Here is a 7,053-nt window from a genome sequence, read left to right on the forward strand (position 1 = left end):
AAAAAAAAAAAAAAAACCTAATGTGAAATTAATCCATGAAGGCAGTTTACAAGCAAAGGGGTTTTAGCCAGCTGATCCCTTACCTCTTATTCTGTAACACAAGTTGGAGAATTTCTATTAGTTACCAGCTTCTGTTAACTCCAGGGGGCACAGTTCTTCACTAGAAGAGTAGAGGAAAATTTCTTTCTCTCTGACACCTGCTAAAAATGTGACTTTGAAGCAAATAAAAGATTTTGCTTTTTGTTACTTGGTTTTCATTTCTGTTCCTGGAAAACTTTTAAGTCCTTGAACTAATTAATTTCAATGTCAGAGATTAGACAATTACAAGATAAAATTTTTTTAAAAAATCCCACATAGTGATATGAAAAAAGACTAAAAAATACAAAGACTTCTTTGGGAAGTTATTAATTTGGAAATTATACTCGTTTTTTACCAAAAAAAAAAAAAAAAAGGCATACAGCTTTGCCAGGTATAAAACTATATAGTAGCAATGTTCAACATTTCTTTATTTTCAAATATGTGAACCACTTATTTAATGTGTTAGATCTCTGTCATTCTTTTGAAATAAATTCCTTGCCATATCAGAGGTCTTTAGCAAGGTCATCTACAAAACCATTATTAATAGAAATAACTACATGCATAATTTTTGAAGTGAAATTAATAGAAATAACTACATGCATAATTTTTGCAATTCAGAAAAAAATGTACTCAGCATTGTAAGCTAAAGTTTTATTTTTAATGTTTTATTTGATCTCACATAGACAGCTTCAATGCAGTTTCTTCTGTGATAATTAACTTTATCTTCTCAAAGATTTTGTGAATATTTTGTTTGTGTGAAGCTAAGCATTTTATATGTTTTTATCTATTTTGCATAAAACAACTTACAGTAAATATAACCTATCAATGTGATATTTGTATTTTCTTTACTGTAAATATATATGCTTTTGAACAATGTATTCTGATAAAAAACAAATCAGGCACATTTTTATTTTTAATTGCTGGTTTTTACTTCATCATTTAGCAGAAAGAAAAAAGAATTCTTTGCAGCACAAATCACATAAATGTATAAACATCATGTTAAAACAGGATTGAACATATTTTTATCTATATTGTTTTGAATCATTTGAAAATATCTGAGTGGCACATCTAGAATTTGCATCACATCTGAGTTTTGAACAAAATTAGTGCCAGCATGTTTAATTTAATATTCTTTAGATGAGATGTCCCTTAGAGTTAGTTTTCTCATTCTTTTACAAAATGGATACACATTTGCTGAATTGCCACATTGTGGGAGGTAAAAGTCACATTGTGTTGGAATATATTACAACAGGTTATTAGGTATTATTATTATATTAGAGGTCTAAAATATAGACTATGTCTTCAAATTATTATCCACAGTTTATACATTTATTAACTAAGTGAATATGTGTTAACAACTTTGTATGGGCATAAGATTCCATACTGTGCCTTCAAGTAATTTATGCTATATTTGAAGTAAGTAAAACTTGTATCAATAACATGATACTGTCTGTAATTTTGATGATTCTTATTTGATATACAAACCCAAATGAAATTGTGACCAAACCTAAACCATGGCAACTAAACCTGAGTAATATACTGAGGATTGTAAGGGTTCTAAGAATCCAAAGAATAGATTTATCATTGAAACTTGTTGTATCAATAGTTAATGGCTCCATTTTCATGTCAGCAGGAATGAGCTGAGCTTTAAAGGGTAAAAATATTTCCAGAAAACATACTCTCTCTGCAGTCCCCATTCTTTCCTCAGTGACTCCTGCCTGCCATTTCTCTTCCTTTTCTTAAGCTCCCTCACCCGATAAATTCAACCCATCCAGATTCATCTGAAAACTGTCCTTCGGCTCAATCAGAAACCTTAGTAGAATTTTATTCATTTTGTTGTATCATCAGTAATCATGAATGTTTAATTGTATAAGTTGTGATTGTCTTTAATAGTTTCCACAAGTTAAACACTCCATAATTCTAGCTGAAGATATTGCCCATCTTAAGCCACATCCTTTGCTGGGCTCATCTGTAAATTCATCCATAGTCACGTTACCTACTAATTATGCATTTCCAGCCTTCCCCAAGCTATACACTGTAGCCTTTATGTTGTCCACCATAACTGTCCTTGAAATGGCAAAGTGTTACCAAACACAAGTTCACGGACCCCACCCACAGTGAGGTCAAAGTAACTGAAATGTCAGAGTTTGGAGCAAAGAAAGGTTTATTGCAGGGCCATGCAACTCATGCTCAGAAAAACCCTGAACTCCCCAAAGGGTTTTAGCCAGCATTTTTAAAGGCCAGGTGAGGGAGTGGTGTCCCAGGGTATGTGATCAGCTCATGCACAGTTCTGATTGGTTGATGTTGAGGTAACAGGCTGGGACCAGGAATGTAATTTTATCAATCCTTAGGCACCAGAAGGTCTGGGGCTACATGCTTATGATCATCAAGTAGTTAATTTTTTCCATTTGGTGGTGGGTTTTAGCAGCTGAAAAAGTCAGGAAATATGCGAGAGATACCATTATCTGAATACTTCAGAGAGGAGCTACAGCAGAGGATATGGGGGGGGGGGAGGGGTCTGCCCCAGGAAGGCCCCATAGGGTCCTGCTTGGTTACACAACCACCCAACTTCTCTTTTATATTTTGGCAGAGATTGGTAGCTTTTCATCAAAACCCATCTCCATTCTTTCTGCACACATAGCTGAACCACGTTTCCCAATCTCCTTTGCAGTTAGGTGTGGCCATATCAGTGATATCTAAACAATGCCTTTGTGAGCAAAACTGAACCCTGCTACTCCTAAATTTGTTCCATAAATCTCTACAACACATGATTCTTCATCTCTTTCTCTTTTCAGTCAGATTGAAGTGGAAACAACACAGGAGTGACCACGGCACACACACGGAAAATAGAATTCCTTTCAATCTGGAACTATGCTGAGCTGTTATATAATAAAGAAAAGAACCTACTCTTATATTGAGCTATTGTTTGTAGACCAACATGTTTAGAGTAGAGGGGAACAGAATTTGCCACCCCAAAATATGTCTCTTTGGCATAGTAATTATTTTAAACTGGTTATTTTCTAAGAAACAGCAGGCAGGGGAAAAACTCTTAAAACCAAGTAGGAGTTACCCTTTCATAGTAAACATTTACATCTGTAAGGGAACTTTCCATTAGTAAGGGTGCATTCCTTGTGTACTAAGAAGATAACCAAATCTCTACAAACTGTTATCAGTGAAGAAGTCAATGACTGAAATCTGTTTACAACCTTACCCTTGTTTATTGTGCTTTTCTTGGTAACCTTCTATAACTGACTCTCCCCACCCCTAACATCCTCTTTGTCTTTCACTGAGGATGGTACTTAAGGTGAGGGTTTCTACCATTTTGGTGAGTTACTCAGTTTTCCTGGGTCTCTCTTATGTATACATGTTATTAAACTTTCATTTGGTTTTCTCCTGTTAATTTTCTCCTGTTAAATTTCTCATGTCAATTTAATTCTTAGTCCAATCAGGAGACCCTAGAAGGGTAGAGGAAAATGTCTTCCTCCCTAACAAGATTTATACCAGAACTAAAGTCCACCTAGACCTTAACATTTGTTGCTAATTTAGCTTTCTGTGTCTGTTACCTAGTCTAAACTTCCATTGTTTGCAACAACTACATATCTTAGTTTATGTGTTAATGCAGTCTGCAGCTAACCTAACAAATATACAAATGGACCCTAAAATTGTTGCAAACTTAACTTTTGCAACAATTGAGATCTTTGGTGGTGCCCCCAGGGTCTTTGAATTGCTTCACTAAACAGTGAGTTCAAGCACTTTCTAGGCTTTCTTATTCAATTCCAAATTCTCAAAGCTAAAGCCTGCAATTAGGATTTCTGATGATGCTCTTGTGGCCAGGGTCCCTGATTTGTTTTGGGATGCACAAACCCAAGTCTATAATTTGAAACTGAACTACATAGAAGGAGGGCACAGCATGCAGCCTCCATTTTCTTTTGTCATGGATCATGGCCAAGGCAGAATTTTTTAGGTTTTGCCAGTGGTTTCCTAAGTCAGTGCCTTCCTGATCATAGCAGAGGTGGAGCAGTTGTGCAGTTGCAGCTTTTTATCTACAGCCTCCTGGGTGAGGTAGAAAAATCAGCTTCTTTGAAATCCCTGTTGTATGGTGGATTTTAACAATCATTCCCTGAGGTTTAGCTTAGAATCTGTTTTCAGTCCTCTCTCTTTTTATGTTCTGACTTGATCTCTTTCTGCCCAGTACAGTGTAATCCCTGTCTACAAATAAGAGCTCTCACCAACGCAGTGACCTATATTTCCTAGACGCCACTATTCAGCTCCCTCTCTTCCATAGTGTCCAGCACCACCATCTGTACCTTCTCTGCTGAATCCTTCCCAAGGTACTGTCATTGAAAATCACAGAGTTGGCTGAGAGGGGAATGGCCAGTGCAGATGTTGATATCAGTAATTGAACCAGTGTTTATTGAATCCATATTTTATTCTGTTTTGTCCAGAATGTAATAGTACTTCAACACTTTGCATCTATGCACTAGCTTTTCTTTATGGAGGTCATAATCATTTAGAACCAAATATGCTCTGGGTCTTAATTTATTTTAATGTAACAGAGCCATTTGTTTTCGTAAGACAGAAATAGTTCAAAAGTAGAGAAAATACACAAGTATTACCAAAAAAAAGGAAAATAACTTTACCTGGATATTTTAATTTACATTTTGATTTTTTAAAAATTAATAAACTTTACTGAGATAATTTACAATAAAAAAGCAACGCTTTTAAGTGCATACTTTTTTTTTTGTATTTTTACCGTGAATTTGCCCACATAACTACCATTACAATCAAGATATAGAACATTAAATTAATTTTTATTGGAGTATAGTTGCTTTATAATGTTGTGTTAGTTTCTACTGTACAGCAAAGTGAATCAGCTATACATATACATATATCCCCTCTTTTTTGGATTTTCTTCCCATTTAGGTCACCACAGAGCATTGAGTAGAGTTTCTTGTACTATACAGTAGGTTCTCAAGAGTTATGTATTTTATACATAATATTAACAGTGTATATATATCAATACCAATCTCTCAATTCATCCCACCCCGCTTACCCCCTTGGTATCCATACGTTTGTTCTCTATGTCTGTATTTCTATTTCTGCTTTGTAAATATTGATAAGATCGTCTATACCAATGTTTTCAGATTCCACATATATGAGTTAATATATGATATTTGTTTTTCTCTTTCTGACTTACTTCACTCTGTATGACAGTCTCAAGGTCCATCCATGTCTCTACAAATGACCCAATTTCGTCCCTTTTTATGGCTGAGTAATATTCCATTGTATATATGTACAACATCTTCTTTAGCCATTCCTCTGTTGGTGGACGTTTAGGTTGCGTCCATGTCCTGGCTATTGTAAATAGTGCTGCAATGAACATTGGAGTGCATGTATCTTTTTGAATTATGTTTTTCTCCAGGTATATGCCCAGGTCATACAAATTAAATCATTCATTTTCCCTATTGTTTTTCTATTTCTTTGAGTTCCTCTCTGGTCTCTATTTTTTTCCTTTCTTATACTTATTTTCATTTAACTTTCCCTCCTATTTCCAGTTTCCTAAAGTGAAAACTTAGATCATTGATTTGAGACTTTTTTTCTCTTCTAGTATAAGAATGTGATGCCACAAATTTCCCTCTAAGCACTTTTTTGGTTGCATCCCACAAATTTTAATATGTTTTGTTTTCATTACCTTTCAGTTCTTGTATTTTCCAATATCCTTGTGATTTCTTCTGTGACACATGGGCTATTTAGAAATGAGTTTTTACATTTCCAGTTATCCATGAATTTTTTCTAGAAATCTTTCTGCTAATGATTTCCAGTTTAATTCTCTTGGGATCAGAGAGCTATGCCAAATGATTTCCATTTTTTTAAGGTTATTGAGTATATTTTAATGGCATAACATATGGTCTATCTTGATAAATTTTCCATATGTATGTGAAAAGAATGTAGCACATTCTGTGCATTTTGTGGTTGTTGTGTTAAGTGTTCTAATATGGCAGTTAGAAAAGTTGGTTGATAGTATTTTTTGAGTTTTTTATATACTTCATTGATTTTCAGTAATTGTTCCACCAATTACTGAGAAATAAATGGTGATATATCCAAACATATCTATCAGTTGACCTATTTTTCTTAGTAGGTTGGTCAGTTTTTCCTCTATATTTTTTGAAGTCCAATTGTTAGGGGTATTCACATTTAGAATTTTTATGTCTTCTCAATGAATTTACCCTGCATCATTAGGAAATGTCCTTCTTTATTCTAATACTATTACTTCTTCTGACATTTACATTGACTGATATGTGTACAGCCACTCCAACTTTGTTATGTTTAGCATTTGCTTGTCTTCTTTCATCTTATATATTTTAATTTACACATAAAGTGGGAAAGTAAGTTGGTTGTAAATAGTATATAGTTGGGTCTTTCTTGTTCAGTCTAACTATGTCTAATTTTTACTTCACTTTTTAGATCATTTTCATTAATGTAATAATCAATTTGGTTTAAATCTATTATCTTGCTATTTTTTTCTCTTTTTTTCTGCCTCTGTTCTGTGCTCCTTATTTCCTTTTGTTTTGCATTCATTTGAATTAAATAAAATTTTTATGATTTGTCCTATATGCTATAATTTTTGTTTTATTATTTTTTAGCAGTTTCTCTAGGGTTTATAATACACACCTTTAGTTTATCACACTCTCTCTTTAGATTATATTATACCAGTTCACACCAAATATGAAAACCTTAAACTCTATTTTTTGATTTTCTTCTTCCTGCCCCTTGTGCTATTATTGCCATACATTTTGGTCCTATATGTTATAAAACCCACTGCACTATTGTTTTTTACTTTGTCAATTCTCTTTTAAATACATTTTTTAAATGCAGAAAATACCTTATACATTTACCCACATATTTGCCAGTTCTAGTGCTTTTCTTTATGTAGATCCATGTGACGACCTATTTTTAACATTTCTTATAATGCAA

At 33.8% G+C, this 7,053-nt stretch overlaps 1 long non-coding RNA gene across 1 annotated transcript in view; it reads left to right on the top strand.

Moving 5' to 3' along the window:
• The window catches only part of LOC309635914, a 212,983-nt gene extending 206,172 nt beyond the window's left edge, over positions 1 to 6,811 (top strand). The window contains exon 2 of the long non-coding RNA XR_014249104.1: positions 5,223 to 6,811. This is a non-coding gene — a long non-coding RNA (uncharacterized lncRNA). The remainder of the gene's footprint in view (positions 1 to 5,222) is intronic.
• The last annotated feature ends 242 nt before the right edge of the window (positions 6,812 to 7,053 follow it).

The sequence above is a fragment of the Balaenoptera borealis genome, assembly GCF_965194805.1.
Source record: "Balaenoptera borealis genome assembly, chromosome: 10".
NCBI lineage: Eukaryota > Metazoa > Chordata > Mammalia > Artiodactyla > Balaenopteridae > Balaenoptera > Balaenoptera borealis.